The following is a 22,448-nucleotide window of genomic DNA, read 5'->3' on the forward strand; positions in this document are numbered from 1 at the left end:
AGAAAATGGACAACATCTCCACTCTTGTGGGATGAGTGTACAACTTACTCAGTTGTACAAAAATGTCTCCTTACTGCTTTATAAATGCTTTCTGACCTTTCATTGACCATTACTTATCATTATCTGGAACTCTAGAAATAATTTTATTTCTATAGAGTAAGAGAATAAGTATTTTTAAAATTGATAACAATGTCAAAATCAGTTTATTTCAGCATGCATGTTTTAGTAACAGATCAGCTGCTTTTAAAATGTCATAAAATGCATTTATTTTCATCATTTAGCACTTATTTATCGACTATACTTTAATTACAATTTAATTACACAAGCTGACAATTAACCACTGTGTATTACAGTCGATGTGATATCTGACTGGGATTGATCACGGGGATTACACTCCAGGATCCTTTTAAATTCTTGACCCACAACCATTTCTCTTTTGGTTCCTTTCCGTTGAATGACGAGTTGTTGATCTGAAACAGTTTAAATTAAGAGAGGCAAGCGCTTTCATCAAAGCATCTTTAAATATCGAACTTGAAAAGTAGTAAATCACTGGATCCAGCACTGTGTTCAGATATGTCATAAACAGTGTATTATAAAATATGTGAACAGCTGTTTCATACGACTGGCAGTCTTCAATGTCTGTTAGCTTTGTGATTAAAACAGCGATTACAGCAATGTTTGTGGGCAAAAAACACAGTACAAAAAGTGCTGCCACAGCTATCACAAGCTTTACTGCTCGTTTATATTTACCCCTCGATTCAGTTTCCATTTGTTTTAACTTCCAGATTATACATGACGTGGAGAACATGATAATAGAAGTTGGTAAAGCAAACTTGAGAACAATAAAAACAATATCAGTCCAAATTGCTGTAGGACTGAGAGGCTGGGCTATGTCAAACGGTTCACAGAATGTCAGATTGGCGTGATTGAAGATGTGTGGTTCTGCTAAAAGGTGCGAACAAATAGCCACTGCGAAAATCCACAGGACGCCTGTTACCTTCACTGCACAGCTTGTAGGGATCTTGTTCACTCTGTGGTGAGGGTGGACCACTTTAAAATAGCGATCGATCGATATAACAGTGAGGAACAGGATGCTTCCTATCCGGTTTAAGGAAATCAAAAATACCTTCAGACGACACGGAACATCACCAAAGATCCAGTTCTTCCCCCGTATGAAGTAATCTGCTCGAAATGGTAAACAGCAGATTAACAGAGTGTCTGCAATCGCCAGGTTCAGTAAGTAAACGGTATTTGGTTTACAGCACTTTGCATGAAAACAGAAGATCCACAAAGCAATCACGTTTCCAATGAATCCGATGATAAATATTACAATAATTATGGGTGGATTATAGGATGAATAAGCCCCACCATTTAGATTGCACTGTTCGGTTCTGTTGTCCATTGTAAGCAGCATTGCAGTAAATTCAGTCACACAGCCACAGGAATGAGTTGACTAATTGAATGATGCACAAGTTTATATAGAGTTCTTCCACATTACATCATGGATTGTGGGTGTGTTCCAGTAACGTCAGAATATTAAAATGGGTTGTGTTGCAAAATTACTAAAACTTTGAGAAAACCTTAAATATGTGTGTTTCTATTGATATTGTACTCAAGACATCATCCTTTGTGGAGAAAGGCTCTTCTTACTCAATCTGCTTTTTTAGATCTTTTGCAATTCATTTTCACTGACAAGTTTTCTTTCTCTAAATTAGAAAATTAAATCTTGCTGATGAGACTGAACACGAATGTGAAAGTGCACTTGAGGTTAACATATTTCATTTGCTACAAAGTGCTTTGAGACACTGGAAGAGCATGTAAGGTGCTGTGTCAATACAAGTTCATTGTGAGCTAATTCTAACCTAGAAAAGGGGGAATCTTGGGAGTACCTTCCCCACACAGACTGTTGCGGTTGAAGAAGGTAGCGCATCACCACCTTCCCAAACAGCCAGGAGTGTGCAATAAATGCTAGTCTTGCCAGCAATGCCCACAACCTGTCCATGGCCCTGATTCTTTACACTAGTTTAGATGTATGCTAATGAAACTGGGTGGATATTTGGGCAAGACACTGGGCAGGGTTTTGGGTGTGACACACCATTGGGCGGAAATGTTGGGGTGGCACGGTGGCACAGTGGTTAGCACTGCTGCCTCACAGCACCAGGGACCTGGGTTCGATTCCTGGCTTGGGTCACTGTCTGTGTGGAGTTTGCACATTCTCCTTGTTCTGCGTGGGTTTCCTCCGGGTGTTCCATGAATCAACGAAGAAACCAAAAGAGAAAATGCTGGAAAATCTCAGCTTTGACAAAGAGTCATCTGGACTCAAAACATCAGCTCTTTTCTTGCCTTACAGATGCAACCAGACCTGCTGAGATTTTCCAGCATTTTCTTTTTTGGTTTCAGATTCCAGCATCTGCAGTAATTTGCTTTTAATCAATAAAGAAACGCACCCTCACTAATGTTCATTAACCCCACACCTCAACCCAACACAGCAGGAAGAGTGGGTGAGGTGGGAGGAGAAACCAGCTCCAGTGCGTGGCCTATCTATAGTTTACTCTGTGGATGGAAGCTGCAAGTTACACCCAAAAGCCTGCCCAGTGTCTTGCCCAAATATCCATCCAGTTTCATTAGCATACATCTAAACTAGTGTAAAGAATCAGGGCCATAGACAGCACAAAGCCCACGCTATTGGGCGGAAATGTTGGGGTGGCACGGTGGCACAGTGGTTAGCACTGCGGCCTCACAGCACCAGGGACCCGGGTTCGATTCCTGGCTTGGGTCACTGTCTGTGTGGAGTTTGCACATTCTCCTCGTGTCTGTGTGGGTTTCCTCCGGGTGCTCCGGTTTCCTTCCACAGTACAAAGATGTGCGACTTAGGTGGATTGGCCGTGCTAAATTGTCCCTTAGTGTCCCCGGGATGCGTAGGTTAGAGGGATTAGCGGGGTACCAATGTGGGGTTATGTGGGATAGGGCCTGGGTGGGATTGTTGTCGGTGCAGACTCGATGGGCTAGATGGCCTCTTTCTGCACTGTAGGGATTCTATGATTCAGTGATTCTGTGTCCATGTTTGAGACTAAGTGCAGTGATGGGCAGTTTCAGCTGCACTGCCCAACTGGCCGGAATGGAGGAACTCATACCCACTTCCACGCTTGGAAACTCACTAATTATGCCCAGCAGAGTATTGAGCCAATTCACCTGGATGGTCAGGACCTGCTGTCAGCTGCGAAGGAATCACAGCTCTGGGCACCATATTTAAATGCCAGTCCAGCACATGCATCTCACTCTCTCCAGCCCACCTGTTTTCAGGACACTTGTCCTCCAGCCACAAGAAGGCTGAAAGCCTCAAGAAGGCAACACCCCATTACACTCTGATGCGCGATATAACACACGAGAGGCGTGATGTACTCGGGAAATAAAGGCTTTTATTGCCAACAATAACAGAGCTACCATATACAGTACACGATCCCAGACTAAAGGGTCACCAGGCAGAGCAGTGACCTTTATACCTCTCCCAGGAGGCGGAGCCGACTGGGGTGTACCATAGGACTATATTAACAGGTAGAACAGCCCAACCCTAACCCCAACAGTAACATATCTACAGACTCATAGTACTGGCCAGACCATGGCTCAGCACTACCTGGTGGGAACCAACAATGGTTCACCACATTCACCCCTCCTTTGAAAACAAAGGCCGGCGGGGTACAAAAACACAGAACAATTGTTCATTTGTCGATAAGTTCAAACGGTCTGGGGGACCGCACCGTCGTTGTGACCTCCTCAACACCGGCGATGACACCGGTTCAGGCAATCGCGGTGACGTTCTCACCAAGGCGATGTCCAGCAACTCCTCCAGTGCCTCACGGGCCGGTAGACCCCGAGGTGGTGACAATCCGCTGAACTCGGGCACGCCTTGAAGTGGCGACAATCTCCTGGACTCAGGCAAGCTGTACACGGGAGTAAGAGGGTTAAGTTGTGGTCCCGATACTGCCCGCGCCGTGTCAGGAGGGGAAATAATGGTTGGGGGGGTCCCTAACAGTAGGTGTGGGAGCGACAGGGGTTTCCAAGCCCCCTGCTGGCGCCAGATCTCGAATCGAGACCGTGTCCTCTCGCCCGTCAGGATATGCCACGTAGGCATACTGAGGGTTGGCGTGGAGGAGATGGACCTGTTCAACCAGAGGGTCGGACTTGCGGGTCCTAACATGTCGCCGCAGGAGGACATGTCCTGAGTACGTCAACCAAGACGGTAATGAGGTCCCAGAGGAAGACTTCCTAGGGAATGAAAACATTCTCTCATGAGGAGTAGCGTCGGTTGCCGTACACAGGAGTGAGCGTATGGAGTGGAGCATATCAGGGAGTACCTCTTGCCAACGGGAGACTGGAAGACCTTTAGACCTCAACGCCAGTAAGACAGCCTTCCAGACTGTAGCATTCTCTCGTTTGACCTGTCCGTTACCCCTTGGGTTGTAGCTCGTGGTTCTACTGGAGGCAATCCCATATGAGAGCAGGTATTGCCTCAAGTCATCGCTCATGAACGACAAGCCCCTGTCGCTGTGGATGTAACAGGGGTAACCGAACAGGGTGAAAAGATCACGAAATGCCTTGATAACCGTGGCAGCGCTCATATCAGAACAGGGAATGACAAAAGGGAATCGTGAGTACTCATCAACCACATTGAGGAAGTACACGTTCCGATCTGTCGAGGGAAGGGGGCCCTTAAAGTCCACACTCAGTCTTTCGAAGGGACGAGTGGCCTTAACGAGTTGTGCCCTGTCAGGTCAGTAGATGTGCGGTTTGCATTCCGCGCATACCCGGCAGCTTCTGGTTATGGACCTGACATCCTCCACCGAGTAGGGTAGATTCCGGGCTTTTATGAAGTGGAAGAGCCGAGTGACCCCCGGATGGCAGAGGTCATTGTGGAGAGCCTGCAATCGATTCTCCTGCATACTAGCGCATGTTCCACGCGACAGGGCATCCGAGGGCTCGTTGAGCTTCCCTGGACGATACATGATATCATAATTGTAGGTGGAGAGTTCGATTCTCCACCTCAAGATCTTATCATTCTTGATCTTACCCCGTAACGTGTTGTTGAACATGAACGCCACGGACCGCTGGTCCGTGAGCAGAGTGAACCGTTTGCCCGCCAAGTAATGGCGCCAATGCCGAACGGCCCCCACAATGGCCTGGGCCTCCTTTTCCACCGCAGAATGTCGAATTTCAGGGCCTTGGAGGGTGCGAGAGAAAAAGGCGACGGGCCTGCCCGCCTGGTTAAGTGTGGTGGCCAGGGCGAAATCAGATGCATCACTCTCCACCTGGAAGGGGATGGACTCATCGATAGCGTGCATCGTGGCTTTCGCAATGTCGGCTTTTATTCTTGCAAAGGCTAAGTGAGCCTCTGTTGCTAGGGGAAAAGAGGTAGACTTGATGAGCGGACGGGCTTTGTCCGCGTAATTGGGAACCCACTGTGCGTAGTATGAGAAGAAGCCTAAGCATCTTCTCAGTGCTTTGACACTAGTGGGCAGGGGAAGTTCGAGGAGAGGACACATACGGTCTGGATCAGGGCCAAGGACCCCGTTTTCCACCACGTATCCGAGGATAGCTAGGCGGCGCGTGCGAAATACACACTTCTCCCTGTTGTAGGTCAGATTCAGGCGAGATGCAGTGCATAGGAATCTAAGAAGGTTGGCATCGTGGTCCTGCTGGTCATGGCCGCAGATGGTGATGTTATCCAGGTACGGGAAGGTAGCCCACAGCCCGTTCTGGTCCACCATTCGGTCCATAGCACGCTGGAAGACCGAGACACCATTCGTGACACCAAAAAGAACCCTTAAAAAATGGTACAGGCGACCACCCGCCTCAAAGGTCGTGTATTGTCGGTCCTCTGGGCGAATGGGGAGCTGGTGGTAAGCAGATTTTAAGTCGATGGTGGAGAACACCCGGTACTGCGCAATCTGATTGACCATGTCAGATATGCGCGGGAGGGGATACGCATCCAGCTGCGTATATCTGTTAATGGTCTGACTATAGTCTATGACCATCCTGGGTTTGTTCCCATTCTTAACCACCACGACTTGCGCTCTCCAAGGACTAGCGCTAGGTTGGATGATCCCTTCCTTGAGGAGCCGCTGAACTTCAGATCGAATGAAGATCCGATCCTCAGCGCTGTAACGCCTGCTCTTTGGTGCGATGGGCTTGCAGCCTGGCACGAGATTCTGGAATAGGGAGGGTGTGGTAATCCTAAGCGTTGAGAGACTACATGTGGAGCGCGTTGGGCAATTTAGAGGCTGCGGGTCTCCCACTGAAAGCGGAGGGAATGGCCCACCGTACTGCAGGGTTACACTCTTCAAGTGGACCATAAAATCTAGTCCGAGGAGTATTGGCGTGCAAAGGTGCGGTAACGCAAGGAGCTTGAAGTTCTCGTAGACTGTGTCCTGCACCGTCAGATTGACCACGCAACTCCCTAGCACAGTGACAGACCGGGACCTTGACGCCATTGAAATTGTCTGCTTGACAGTCCGAATCTGGAGACCACACCGCTTCATGGTGTCAGGGTGAATGAAGCTCTCCGTGATCCCGCTGTCAAACAAACAATAAATCTGGCGTCCGTTTACCTGTATGTCCATCATGGACTTGTCGAGTTTGTGAGGCTTGGCCTGGTCCAGGATGATCGACGCCACCGTTGGTTCATGGGCGCAACTGCAGGCGGCTGAGATGGTTGATGACGACCCCTGCTGGTCATTCGCGGTCGGTGCCGACCAAAATGGCTGCCCCCATAGGTCGCACGTAGACGATGGCGCCAAAACCTGCGGCCCCTGCAGGTCGCACGTGTCTTGCGACTCCGTCGTTCGGAGTGGCGACGTCCTGGAATCGCACGTGGCGGAAGACCTTGAAGATGCAGAAGACAAGGAGGCCGGCTCCGGGGAGTCACACGCCGCACTGCTGTCCTTGGATGGAAGTTTGGACCGGCATACCTTGGAATAGTGCCCCTTCTTGCCGCAGGCGGAGCACAACACCGCTTTGGCTGGACATCGCTGCCGAGGGTGTTACACCCCCCCACAGAAGTAACACCGCGGGCCACCTGGAGCTGCTGCCGTCGTCAGGTCTGAAGCTGGGAACGCGATCGCGCAGTTTTTCGGTCCCGCTGAATGAAGTGGGGTCTGCGGCTGCCCCTGCCACGCTGTCTCCACGTGGTCGTTGGGGTACATCGCCAGACTTTTGGAGGCCGTTTCTAGAGCGTCAGCTAACTCTATGGATTTAGTGAGATCGAGGTTACCTTGCTCCAACAGCCGAAGGCGGATGTACGACGAGCCGATTCCCGCCACAGACGCATCTCGAGCTAGGTCGTTCATGTACTGGTCTGCCGACACTGCCTTGCAGTTGCAGGCTCTGGCTAGCTGTTGAAGCTCGCACGCGTACTGTTCCGTCGTTTCGCCGGGCTGCAGCCGTCGAGTGGCTAGAAGGTATCGAGCATGCATCTCGTTCGGCGGTTTGTTGTATCGCTTCTTGAGAAGCTCGAGGGCCCCTTTGTAGTCGGTGGCCCCACGGATCGCTAGGTATACAGCGTCGCTTACCCTCGCGTGGAGGACCCGGAGTCTGTCGGCGTCGTCGTTGACCGCTGTGGAGGCGTCGAGGTAATCCTGGAAACACTTCAACCAGTGATCGAAAGTGTTCGAAGCTCCCGCCGCACGTGGGTCCAACGTAAGCCGTTCGGGTTTAAGCATTTGCTCCATGTTTTCTTTGTCGTTTTTTTTTCCAAAAAAAAAGAATTTATTTGTTGGCAATAAAATTGATGCGCGATATAACACACGAGAGGCGTGATGTACTCAGGAAATAAAGGCTTTTATTGCCAACAATAACAGAGCTACCATATACAGTACACGATCCCAGACTAAAGGGTCACCTTTAGGCAGAGCAGTGACCTTTATACCTCTCGACTGGGGTGTACCATAACAACTATATTAACAGGTAGAACAGCCCAACCCTAACCCCAACAGTAACATATATACAGACTCATAGTACTGGCCAGACCATGGCTCAGCACTACCTAGTGGGAACCAACAATGGTTCACCACACACTCACCAGCCTTGATCAGGAGTGTGGGCACATGGACATGTCCAGTTTCCCAGGTTTGGCTTCAGGAAGCACATCAGCCTTACGTCTCTGGCCTAGGAGGCTGTGGCAGAGCAGATCAGCATGGCTGGTAACTGTGCCCAAAGTGCCATCCAGTGCAGGAAGAGGATGAACAATCTCATCCAGTCTGCCAGCCAAGTCATCCTTCAACCCTCCAATATCAAACTTTCATCATAGTATCGTGCACTCAAACACGTACTGTCTTCAGGGATCTCACAATTATTAGCGGGGGGCACATATCACCACTCATTCTTTCACAGAGACTTTCACATCACCACCATCCCATCTATAATGTTCTCACACTCCATAATCTGGCCTGTCTGGAGAGGGCTCATCACAAACAGGGGTCATGCATCTTACCCAACCTCTGCTCCATCCCTTCTCATTGCATGTCTTTCTTTCATCTTTATCCTGACCAGGCTGGCAAACAATAGGCACAAAAGATACAGACTGGGGGAGGGACAGCCGACATCATTGCCCTCACTGAGTTTGAGGAGGTTTCAGCCGAACTAGCTGGGGAAGGCAGGGATCACTTCTGTGGGGAAGGAGAAATCAGCCTCTCCCTGCAATCTAATATAGAACACAGCTCCATGACTTCATCAAATCCTGACAGTCAGTGAGTCACATGCAGTCTTGTATAGCTCAGACCCATCAGCTGAAACTATTTTCTATTTTGTTGAAACCTGCTGATCGAGGCCCACACAGCAGCCGAGCACTGATCTGAGCCCCCAGACCACGGCCGAAGAGGAAGTTCTGGAAGAACTGTCACAGCACTCACCCACACACCCTCCACCAGTGCAGAGACATGTCAGTGGGACGCAGTGCTAGATTGGGTTCTGGCTCACTCTGGTTTGCTCCATTAAAGACCATGTGGAGCTATGAGCAGCGTTGCATCTCTCCTTGTAACGACTCTGAGGGCAATGCACAGATGTCATCAGCCAGTGTTACGGTGCATACCCCTTATCCCCGAGCAGCCATCGCTGCAGATATTCAACCTCCTCAAAAATCTCAGGCACCTGGGAGTGACTCAGGATGAAGAGTCATGGCAACTCCCAGGGTACTGTGCATAAATGTTCATTATGTGCTTCTGATGATCACACTCCACTTGTATAATGTTGGAATGGTGGCCATTGTAGTTTATAAATATGATCAGCTGCTGCTATTGAGTCTGTATAACTACATGGGTTCCATATTTTGCACCCTTAAGCTGATGGCGAAGCCAGTGAATCTTGCAGCCTGGCTATCTTCATCCAGAGCAAACTATGTATTCTTTCCTGTAAGGTCCTCTGTGACCTCCTTTATGCATCAATGTGTTGTGGACTCAGGGATATTGCACAGGTACTCTGTTGATCCCCAGAAAGACCCAGGTCCAAAGAAATTTAGTGCTGTGGTTAGCTTCAAAGCCACTGGCAGGGGATAGCCCCCAACTCCATATGGCGTCAGGTCTTCATGAAAAATGTGGTATATGTGATCTGCCAGGACTCAGGGCAAGTGCAGACGTGGCCGGCATTGTCCCTCACTCATTTGTAAAACAATCTTTTGCACGAACTGGCTTGCCTTTAGCACTTCATCTCTAACTGAGTTGAGAATGGCTGCCTCTCTCTCTTTTTTGCTGCTGCTTTTTGAACACCTCATCTGTGTTTAAACTGCTCCCTGGCTCACAGCACTCTGACTACTAATTGTATCACTTGCAAAGAACCACTTGTTTCCGACTCGTTTCTTTTTCTTCCTCTCTCAGGTGCTGCCCGGGCATGGTTTACACATGGCAGTTTGATTGTACTTGTGCAAAATAATACACATTCATTCTAATGGCACCTTAACATTTTGAGACGCTCCCCTTGACCATGTCTCTCAGGCAGGGCCTCCTGCTGAAGCTGTGCTTGGCATCATCTCTCCCTCCTTTGCTTCCTCCATTCCATTAGGACTCTGACAAAAGGCAGCATTGAGCCCTGGATCCATTTGTCCTTTGGCCTTCTCTCTGAAATGAAACATTGAAGACAAGGATGATTAAAGGTCAAGAAAGTGAAGCTCTGAATAGGAAACGTATGGGAAATATAAGGATCCACTGCTTTTCCTGCCCTATTTGCATGATGTTTGATGCAGCCTTGTCCCTGAGACACTAGCACACATATTGAGGCGACCAAGATGGCATCCCTGAAATGTGACATCTCGATCCCTGTGGGATGGTAACTTGCAAATGAAGTCAGTGACCCAAACTAGTTCAGTGCTCCAATCTTTGATCTGGCACACCAATTGCTAATGGTTAATGAGTAGCCCTTTGACCCACCGTGAATGCCAATTCTGGTGAACACGTGACTGGCTTCATTGATGGAATGCCATATATGAAGCAGCTGTACCTCCTTTACTATTGCATATATTCCTACATTTTATTCTTGATTGCATCGACTATGATGTGAAGCCACTGTGTTCTCAGTATCCCTTTAACAGCACTAATGAAGACAACGGTTTTCAGTAGCTCTCTTCCCAAGGAGGTCTTGCTCCTTTCTAAATAAACTGACTCCTGTTCACTCTTGCGGCACCAAGAAGTTAGAAACTGCCCACCAGAAAGTTCTCCTTAGTCCAGCAGCGCACTCTTTCCACACTGCCAGAGACCCCTCCTGATCAGACTTGCTGTTAATTTAGTTTTGAGCCAGAGCCATTGTGGTGGACCTCCCTAGCTTCCCAGCATCCCCCAAGCCCATCACCTGTGATGTGCCCATGCCCCATATCCACCCCATCTTGCGAATGTGAGCACAGTCATCTGCCGAGGTGAACGCCTCCAGATGAGCTTCACATACAGGGAGGGTTTGTGACCTTGATTATACGTTTCCAATCTATAGGCTGCAGGTGCCTCCAGTTAGCATCAACCTTCCATCTGCAGCCCAGTACAGAGACAGCCAAGCCTGTACACCAAGCTGTGCTTTTTCCCTCTGGAGCACACAGCCTTCGCCCTCCCTGCAGCTGGAGTACATCATGCTCCCAATGATTCCTCCTGTTGCATGCCCTGTGCACCCCGGAGTGTCTCCTATCTCTAACTTCTGACTATGAGGTCCACATAGCCCCTGGAACTGTCTGTAATCTGTGACTGCGTTCCACATCACCACAGGAGTATCTGTGCTTTGTGACTCCTGACTGCAAGCCACATGGACTTGGTCTTTCACACAGTTCTCCATTGCCATGAGGACTAAGGACTACAGGACTCCCTCCCAACCAACCCTCCCCCAACCATCTGCATCTGCATGCAACCCATCCCTCAAGTGCTGCGCTAACAATCCCTCTCCACTCCCATCCCCCAGCTTCCCCCCACATCCCTCCTATTCCGGAGTCTACTTGAATCCCATTCCAGCCAAAAACGTGTTATCTCTTTGACACATTTATTTGTCAGCGTTTCATGTACCCCTGTCAGGCTTCAGAATCCCACCCCTTGATCGACCCTCTGCCATCCACTATGCCTTCCTTCCCCTTTGCCCAGCCCCCCCCCCCCCCCCCCCCCACCACCACCACCACCACCACCACCATGTTCATCATCCCCCACTTCACACCCCTTGCACATCCTCTCCACCCCTGTGCACCCCTTATGTTCACCTTTCGCACCATCCCCTCCCCCCGCTCAGCCCTTGCATAGCCCTTTTTCCCCATTGCCGCCCCCTTGTGTTCATCATCCCCACACCCTCCCCTCACACCACACCCCTGGTTGAGATGTCCATATATGAAAGTGGAGTTCTGCTTGAATGAGTATCACATAGCGGTGTCCTTGTGGTCTACAGTGGTCAGCAACTGGGAGCAGAAGACCCCCGCATTCCCCAACCTGGGGCTTGGTACTGGTCAGTGTCTGAAGGTGGAGGCCTGACTGAGTACTGCAGAGTAAGAAGTTTAACAACACCAGGTTAAAGTCCAACAGGTTTATTTGGTAGCAAAAGCCACACAAGCTTTCGGAGCTCTAAGCCCCTTCTTCAGGTGAGTGGGAATTCTGTTCACAAACAGAGCATATAAAGACACAAACTCAATTTACATGAATAATGGTTGGAATGCGAATACCTACAACTAATCAAGTCTTTAAGAAACAAAACAATGTGAGTGGCGAGAGCATCAAGACAGGCTAAAAAGATGTGTATTGTCTCCAGACAAGACAGCCAGTGAAACTCTGCAGGTCTAGGCAACTGTGGGGGTTATTATTATCATTATTCATGTAAATTGAGTTTGTGTCTTTATATGCTCTGTTTGTGAACAGAATTCCCACTCACCTGAAGAAGGGGCTTAGAGCTCCGAAAGCTTGTGTGGCTTTTGCTACCAAATAAACCTGTTGGACTTTAACCTGGTGTTGTTAAACTTCTTACTGTGTTTACTCAGTCCAACGCCGGCATCTCCACATCATGAGTACTGCAGCACAGGGTGTCCTTGTGGACAACGTCATAAAGAGCAGTAGGAGACCAACTCAACAATCCCAGCAGCGTGGTGTTCATCGCAGCAAGACTGGCACAGCACTACAGCAACTACGTATATATGTTGCACTCACCTCAAAGTCATGAGCAAACTGAGGTCTATGTGTATGCCACTCTTTTTCAAATGGGTTTGAGGCCAATGCCATTTCCTATTGGTGTGCTGCAAGATTGGAAGGCATGATGAGATTCTGGCAAGCTGTTTAAATGGGCATTGATGAGATGTTAATGAATGTAAATGAGGTTCAGGTCAGCCAGGGAGCAGGAAACCCTACTGCCATCAGGAGAATTGAGGACTGTTTTTATAGCGGCGGGTTTCTGACTTTTTATCTGCCATTAGATTCTCCATCCCGCCAGCCACAAACCCACCACGGGCGGGAGCGAAGAATTAATTCCCTCTCCAAGAATACAAAATTGAAGTTTCAATCTAACAATTATTCCTACATGAGAGGCATTGCATGCTGAAGAATCTGCAATCAGGGACTTATAGTGAGCCATAAAAAAAAAACAGAAAAGGTAAAGTGGAACCCAGTAAGAATAAGCATTTTTTTAAACATTCAGAACATTTCAACTAGACAGCAGAAAAATGACTTTCCTCCCTTTGAAGTAAAAAAGACACACGTATACACAATTCAAAATAATTCACCTTGCAAGCATTACAGTTTTGAAATGCAAAAGTTTGCTCAGAGACTATTGTTCACTTGTGACTTTGTTTCAGATGCAGATTGCAAGGGACAGCATTTTGCACAAAACCTGATAAGATTGAACCTTATATCTATGCTGTTCGGAAAATCAGATTAGTCAATGGTGGGGGTGGTGTATTAGACAGTTCACTCAGAGTCAAAATTGCGGTGGCAGCATGCCCATATTACACGTAGCCCAGTCCATTGTGCAAACTACACTGTCTATACTTCCCACTGCCTCAGAAAAGCAACCAGCCTGATCAAAGACCCCACCCCGGGGTTTAGATGTTTCAGTAAGTGCAGGGAAGGTGGTAAAAGAGGGGGAGGTGTGGCATTGTTAGTCAAGGACAGTATTACGGTGGCAGAAAGGACATTTGATGAGGACTCATCTACTGAGGTAGTTTGGGCTGAGGTTAGAAACAGGAAAGGAGAGGTCACCCTGTTGGGAGTTTTTTTATAGACCTCCGAAAAGTTCCAGAGATGTAGAAGAAAAGATTGCAAAGATGATTCTGGACAGGAGCGAAAGTAACAGGGGGACTTTAACTTTACAAATATTGACTGGAAAAGCTATAGTTCGAGTACTTTAGAGGGGTCAGTTTTTGTCCAATGTGTGCAGGAAGGCTTCCTGACGCAGTATGTAGATAGACCAACAAGAGGCGAGGCCACATTGGATTTGGTACTGGGTAATGAACCAGGCCAGGTGTTGGATTTGGAGGTAAGTGAGCACTTTGGTGACAGTGACCACAATTCGATTACGTTTACCTTAGCAATGGAAAAGGATAGGTATATACCAAAGGGCAAGAGTTATAGCTGGGGGAAAGGAAATTATGATGCGATTAGGCGAGATTTAGCTGGCATAGGTTGGGGAAGGAAACTGCAGGGGATGGGCACAATTGAAATGTGGAACTTGTTCAAGGAACAGCTACTACGCGTCCTTGATAAATATGTACCTGTCAGGCAGGGAGGAAGCAGACATGTGAGGGAACCATGGTTTACTAAGGAGGTTGAATCTCTTGTGAAGAGGAAGATGAGACGTGAAGGCTCAGTTAGGGCGCTTGAGAGTTACAAGTTAGCCAGGAAGGACCTAAAGAAAGAGGTAAGAAGAGCCAGGAGGGGACATGAGAAGTCTTTGGCAGGTAGGATCAAGGAAAACCCTAAAGTTTTCTATAGGTATGTCAGGAGTAAAATAATGACTAGGGTAAGATTAGGGCCAGTCAAAGACAGTAGTGGGAAGTTGTGCGTGGAGTCTGAAGAGATAGGAGAGGCACTAAATGAATATTTTTCGTCAGTATTCACACTGGAGAGGGACAGTGTTGTCGAGGGGAGTACTGAGATGCAGGCTGTTGGACTGGTTGGGATTGATGTTCATAAGGAGGAGGTGTTAGCAATTCTGGAAAGGGTAAAAATAGATAAGTCCCCTGGGCCGGATGGGATTTATCCTAGGATTCTCTGGGAGGCTAGAGAGGAGATTGCAGAACCTTTGGCTTTGATCTTTGTGTCGTCATTGTCTACAGGAACAGTGCCAGAAGACTGGAGGATAGCAAATGTTGTCCCCTTGTTCAAGAAGGGGAGTAAGGACAACCCTGGTAATTATAGACCGGTGAGCCTTACTTCTGTTGTGGGCAAAGTATTGGAAAGGATTATAAGAGATAGGATTTATAATCACCTAGAAAGGAATAATTTGATTAGGGATAGTCAGCACGGTTTTGTGAAGGGTAGATCGTGCCTCACAAACCTTAGAGTTCTTTGAGAAGGTGACCAAAGAGGTGGATGAGGGTAAAGCAGTTGATGTGGTGTATATGGATTTCAGCAAAGCGTTTGATAAGGTTCCCCATGGTAAGCTTTTGCAGAAAATACGGACACATGGGATTGAGGGTGATTTAGTGGTTTGGATCAGGAATTGGCTAGCTGTGGTGGTGGTTGATGGGAAATATTCATCCTGGAGTTCAGTTACTAGTGGTGTACTGCAAGGATCTGTTTTGGGGCCACTGCTGTTTGTCATTTTTATTAATGACCTGGATGAGGGCGTGGAAGGATGGATTAGTAAATTTGCAGATGACACTAAAGTCGGTGGAGTTGTAGACAGTGCGGAGGGAAGTGGCAGGTTACAGAGGGACATAGATAAGCTGCAGAGCTGGGCTGAGAGGTGGCAAATGGAGTTTAATGCGGAAAAGTGCGAGGTGATTCACTTTGGAAGGAGTAACAGGAATACAGAGTACTGGGCTAATGGTAAGATACTTGGTAATCTGGATGAACAGAGGGATCTGGGTGTCCATGTGCATAGATCCCTGAAAGTTGGCACCTAGGTTGATAGGGTTGTTAAGAAGGCGTACGGTGTGTTAGCTTTTATTGGTAGAGGGATTGAGTTTCGGAGCCAGGAGGTCATGCTGCAACTGTACAAAACTCTGGTGCGGCCGCATTTGGAGTATTGTGTACAGTTCTGGTCACCGTATTATAGGAAAGATGTGGAAGTGTTGGAAAGGGTGCAGAGGAGATTTACCAGGATGTTGCCTGGTATGGTGGGAAAATCGTATGAGGAAAGGCTGAGGGGCTTGAGGTTGTTTTCGTTAGAGAGAAGGTTTAAGAGGTGACTTAATAGAGGCATACAAGATGATCAGAGGATTAGATAGGGTGGATAGTGAGAGCCTTTTTCCTCGGATGGTGATGGCTAGCATGAGGGGACATAGCTTTAAATTGAGAGGTGAGAGATATAGGACAGATGTTAGAGGTAGGTTCTTTACTCAGAGAGTAGTAAGGGCGTGGAATGCCCTGCCTGCAGCAGTAGTGGACTCGTCAACATTGAGAGCATTCAAATGGTTATTGGATAAACATGTGGATGATATTGGAATAGTGTAGATTAGAGGGGCTTTAGATTGGTTCCACTGGTCGGCGCAACATCAAGGGCCAAAGGGCCAGTACTGCGCTGTAATGTTCTATGTTCTACCCCGGACATTCTCTCTCCCACCTTCTTTTGCCGGGAAAAATCTACAAAAGTCTGAAAACACGTACCAACTGACTCAAGAACAGCTTATTTCCTGCTGCCATCAGACTCTTGAATGGTCCTATCATACATTAGGTTGATCTTTCTCTTCACCCTATCTGTAGCTGTAACATTATATTCTGCACCCTATCCTTTCCTTCTCCCATATGTACTTCATGAACGGTATGTTTTTCCTGAATAGCGTGCAATCACCTCCTGATTCCTCCAAAATTCCCCCCACCCACTCCTCCCAAGTATCTAACCTCTCTCCACCAGAGGCCTCTAATTTTCTTCCACCTGTCCCCAACCGAGGCTTCCAAATCCGCCATCCAGAGGGGTCCCAACTCCCCATCCCCACACCAAGCCTCCAAGCTACCCCTTGGACAGGTGTGTGATGGTGCAAACGCAGTATACAGACTCTAATTCCTGTTGATGCGCATTGCTCACTTAGGAACTAAAAATGGCGTCCTGCCCTTGCTGAGTTTGAAGACTGGGTAAAACCAAAGGACACTTGTTTGTGCTTCCTTGGTACCTGTATCCTCACTTCCAAGTACTTCTTTCTAGCCTCCACCTGTTCACCTCCAACATCACTGCAGTCATGCTCAAGATTTTCACACATACGGAATACTGAGTGAGTGACAATTTTCAGGGCCCGAAGCACGGAGGAAACAATTGCGCCATCCTGCATGTGACTGATGTCCCTCAGACTTTGGGCGCCCACTTCCAGTTGTCTGTCAATGATGGGTTTGACAGACTGGATGGAAAAAAGCATTTACGGTTGGTGTAACCCATGTGGGAGAAACTGTACACGCTGCTGTCATGTAGATGCACCGTGTAAGTGCGGCATGAGAAGAAGAATCCAATGAGGCAGCTTTGCGCCAGGTTGTAGTGAAGCCTTGATAGCCACCATCTATAATATCCTGGATTATTGGGAAATGCCCTCTCCAGTTGGTGAATACTTTTAAACAACAAAGAAAATTACAGCACAGGAACAGGCCCTTCGGCCTTCCAAGCATGCATCGACCATGCTGCCTGACTGAACTAAAACCCCCTACTCTTCCAGGGACCATATCCCTCTATTCCCATCCTATTCATGTATAAAGAACAAAGAAAAAAAACAGCAGAAAGCTCCTTCATTGGGTAACTCCCTAAGTGAAGCACATGAGAGGGGGCGCCAGGATTTGAACCAGGGACCTCTTGATCTGCAGTCAAATGGTCTACCACTGAGCTAAATACCCCTTAATTTTCTCAGAGAAAATAGTAAATATTTTGTCCAGAATATCAGAACCTGTTGTTTGCTTCATACAGCTGTGAGATACAAATGCTTTATCTGACAGGTATGTCCTAGAGTAAGCTGGAAGGGTCCTTTGCATAGAAGTTTAATACTGCTGTGGACTTTAGTGCAAAGTAATGCTAGTTCTTGAGGCTGTATGTTATCAAGTACATGGTATGGCTTGGTCACAGCCTCTACAATGAAGTAGAATTGCAAAGACAGGCCTCCTTCAACAAAGCCAGGCAGGAATTCTGTGATCTATAAAGATGGGTCCTTGAGTATTGATAAGTATTGAGTATTGAGTATCACTTAAGTAGGACTTAAGTATTGATAAGTATTGAGTATCACTTAAGTAGGACTAAAAAAGATGTTCTGCTAAGGGAGTATGAGCAGCTGGGAGTTAAGTTAAAAGGCAGAACCACAAAGGTAATTATCTCTGAATTACTACCTGAGCCACAAGCAAATTGGCACAGGGTAAACACAATCAGAGAGTTGAACGCATGGCTCAAAGATTAGTGTGGGAGAAGTGAGTTTTGTTCATGGGTCACTGGCATGGCTACTGGAAAAAGAGGGAGCTAGTGATAAGGGTAATGATATTCAGAAGTCACAGAGCACACAAACATACGAGTGTACCAGAAAATAAAGTCAGGGTAGGCCAAAATGATAAAAGGACAGAATCAAAAGCAACATTCATATTAACAAGATGAATGAATTGATAGCACAAATAGAAATAAATGAAAGTGATATATTAACTATTACAGAGACATGGTTACAAGGTGACCAAGGCTGGGAGATGAGTATTCAAGGATATATGACACTTGGAAGGACAGTAAGCAAATAGGGAGTGGGGTAGCTCTGGGATTAGATCAGTACAGTAGTGAGAAATGATCTTGGTTCGGAGCTTCGGCATGGAGAATCAGTTTGGGTGGAGATAAAAAATAGCACAGGAAAGAAGTCACTGGCGGTAGCAGTTTCCAGGCTGCCTTATATTAGCTACACTGTAGGAGAGAATATAATCAAGAAATAAATGGTGCTTGTAAGAAAGGTACTGTGATAATCATAGGTGATTTTAACCTTCATATAGATTGGATTAATCAAATTGGCAAATATAGGCTAGAGGAGGGTTCACAAAGTATCTTCAAGACAGTTGCTTTGAACAATACATTCTGGAACCAACCAGGGAACAGGCTATAATAGACATGGTAATATGTAATGAGACAGGTTTAATTAATGACCTTATGATAAAGGATCCTCTAGCAAGAGTGATCATAACATTGCCATATTCAGTTTGAGGGTGAAAAATGTGTGTCTAAAATTAGTGTCTTAAACTTAAATAAAGGGAAGTACAAAGGTATGAAGATAGAGTTAGCGAAAGTGGACCGGGAGAATAGGTTATAAAGTAAGGTGATAGAGAAGCAGTGGACATTTAAGGAAATATTAAATAACTTTCAAATATAAATTCCATTCAGAAAGAAAGACTATGTGAAGGATACACCACCATCCGTGGATAATTAAGGAGTTAGGCATGGTATTAAACTGAAAACAAAAGGCAAACAATGCTGCAGAGATTGATGAAGATTGGGAAGCTTTTTAGAAACTAGCAAAGGATGACTAAAAAAGATAGAGGGAGAAATTGGAATATGAGAGAAAACTAGCAAGAAATATTAAAGACCGCAAAAGCTTTTACAAGTGTGAAGAGGGGAAAAAGTAGCTGAAGTAAATGTTGGTCCTTTAAAGGATGAGACTGGAGAATTAATATTTTGAAACTAGGAAATGCTGGAGACTTTGAACAAGTATTTTGTATTTGTCCTCACATAGGAAGACACAAAAAAGCACCAAGAATAATAGTATATCAAGAGGCAAAAGGGAGGGTTGAACCTAATGCAATCACAACCAGTAGAGAAAAAGTACTGGGAAAACTAATGGAACTAAAGGCTGATAAATCCCTTTGACCTGATGGCCTGTATTCTGGGGTTTCAAAAGAGGTGACTGCAGAGATAGTGGATGCATTGGTTGCAATCTTCCAAACTTCTTTGAGGATGTAGCAAGCAGGGTGAATAAAGAGGAACCAGTGGATGTTGTGAGTTAGGATTTGCAAATGGCCTTTAAAAAGGTGCCACATAAAAAGTTATTACACAAGAAAAGAGCTCATGGTGTTGTGGGTAATATCGTAGCATGAATAAAGGACTGGCTAACTAATAGGACTAATAACTAATTTAAAACTTGATTACCTGTAAAGACTCGCATTCCAACCATTATTTTGTAAATTGAGTTTGTGTCTTTATATTCCCTGTTTGTGAACAGAACTCCCACTTACCTGACGAAGGAGCAGCGCTCCGAAAGCTAGTGGCTTTTGCTACCAAATAAACCTGTTGGATTTTAACCTGGTGTTGTGAGACTTCTAACTAATAGCAAACAGAGTCAGGATAAGTGGGTTATTTTCAGTTTGGCAACTGTAACTGCTGGAGTGCATGAGGGATCAGTACTGGGGCCTCAACTATTTGTGATCTATATTAATTACATGGATGAAGGGAGCAGATGTACTGCAGCCAAATATGCAGGAAATATATTTTAAAAAGGTAAGAAAGCAAGTTGTGAGGAGAATACAAAGAGTATTCAAAAGAGGTATCAAAAGGTTAAGTGAGTGGGCAAAAAATTATCAAATTCAGAACAATGAGGGATGTATTTTCATTGGAATCAGTTCAGAGAAGGTTCACTAGTCTGATCCCTGGGATGAAGGGGTTGTCTTATGAGAATAGGTTGAGCAGGTTGAGTCTATAGTCATTGGAGTTTTAGAAGAACAACTGGAGGTCTTATTGAAATATTTGTACATCAGTGGTGGAAGGAATGAATATGTAAGGTGATATATGAGGTGTTGCTTTCTCCTGGATGGTGTTGAACTTCTTGAGTGTTGTTGGAGTTGATATGAGATTGTGAAGTGGGTTTGACAGGGTAGATGTTGAGAGGATGCTTCATGTGAGGAAATCTAGAACAAGGGGGCACCATTTAATGATAAACGGTGTCTCGCTTAAGACTGAGATGAAGAGAAATATCTTCTCCAAGAAAGTCATTAGCCTTCAATACTCTTTTCCCTAGAGAGCAGTGGAGGTCAGTGAATATATTCAAGGCTGAGTTGAACAGATTTATCATCAACAAAGGAGTCAAAGGTTATGGGGGGGCAGGCAGGAAATTGGAGTTAAGGCCACAATCAGCTCAGCCATGATCTTTTGAATAAGGAAGCAGGTTTGAGGGGCAAAACAGCCTGCCCCTGTTCCAATTTCTTATAATTTCTTAGGATCAATGCAGGATACCAAGACTAACAGTCCATTATACTGATGTGAATAAACATTCTGAGGGTACCATTGATCAGAAACTGGACTGGGCCAGCCATATAAACATTATGGCTACAAGAGCAGGTCAGAGGCCTGGAATTCTGTGGAGAGCAACTCACCTCCTGACTCCCCAAAGCCTAGAAGGCACAACCACTTGCCTGGATATGTGCAAATCCAACAACCAGTCAGGAGGTTCAACACCATCCAGGAGAAAGCAGTCTGCTTGACTAGCATCTCATCCACCACCTTACATATTCATTCCTTCCACCACTGATGAGAATGGCAGCAATGTGTACCATCTACAACATGCATTGCAGCAACTCATCAAAAGCAACAGCAAAATGTACAACCTCAACCACCTAGAAGGATAAGGGCAGTTGATGCATGGGAAGACCACCCACCTTCAAGTTCCCCTCCAAGCCACACACCATCCTGATTTGGAAATATATCACTATTCCTTCACTGATGCTGGAATCAAAATCGTGAACTCCCTCCCTAACAGCATTGTGGGTGTACCTATGTCACTTTCTCAAGGGAAATTAGGGATGAGTAATAATTGCTGGTCTAGTCAATGACACCCACATCCTATGAATGGATGAAGTTAAAAAGAGATCCATTCATTGATAGCCATTCAATAAGATCATGGCTGATCTGAAGCGGATCAGTTCCACTTACCCGCCTGATCCCTATAACCCCTAATTCCCTTACCGATCAGGAATCCATCTATCCGTGATTTAAACATATCCAACGAGGTAGCCTCCACCACGTCAGTGGGCAGAGAATTCCAGAGATTCACCACCCTCTGAGAGAAGAAGTTCCTCCTCAACTCTGTCCTAAACTGACCCCCCTTTATTTTGAGGCTGTGCCCTCTAGTTCTAGCTTCCTTTCTAAGTGGAAAGAATCTCTCCACCTCTACCCTATCCAGCCCCTTCATTATCTTATAGGTCTCTATAAGATCCCCCCTCAGCCTTCTAAATTCCAACGAGTACAAACCCAATCTGCTCAGTCTCTCCTCATAATCAACACCCCTCATCTCCGGTATCAACCTGGTGAACCTTCTCTGCACTCACTCCAAGGCCAATATATCCTTCCGCAAATAAGGGGACCAATACTGCACACAGTATTCCAGCTGTGGCCTCACCAATGCCCTATACAGATGCAGCAAGACATCTCTGCTTTTATATTCTATCCCCCTTGCGATATAGGCCAACATCCCATTTGCCTTCTTGATCACCTGTTGCACCTGCAGACTGGGTTTTTGCGTCTCATGCACAAGGACCCCCAGGTCCCTTTGCACAGTAGCATGTTGTAATTTTTTTCCATTTAGATAATAATCCAATTTGCTATTATTTCCTCCAAAGTGAATAACCTCACATTTGTCAACATTATACTCCATCTGCCAGATCCTCGCCCACTCACTCAGCCTGTCCAAATCTCTCTGCAGACCTTCTACGCCCTCCACACGATTCACTTTTCCACTTATCTTTGTGTCGTCTGCAAACTTTGTTACCCTACACTCAGTCCCCTCCATAGAACCATAGAAAATTACAGCTCAGAAACAGGCCTTTTGGCCCTTCTTGTCTGTGCCGAACCATTTTATGCCTAGTCCCACTGAC

General features: G+C 46.4%; 1 pseudogene; it reads right to left on the reverse strand.

The window, feature by feature from the left end:
- Positions 1-333: 333 nt before the first annotated feature.
- On the reverse strand, positions 334-1,402 carry LOC144502282 (hydroxycarboxylic acid receptor 1-like; annotated as a pseudogene).
- Positions 1,403-22,448: the final 21,046 nt, after the last annotated feature.

The sequence above is a fragment of the Mustelus asterias genome, chromosome 13 (assembly GCF_964213995.1).
Source record: "Mustelus asterias chromosome 13, sMusAst1.hap1.1, whole genome shotgun sequence".
NCBI classification, from domain to species: Eukaryota; Metazoa; Chordata; class Chondrichthyes; order Carcharhiniformes; family Triakidae; genus Mustelus; species Mustelus asterias.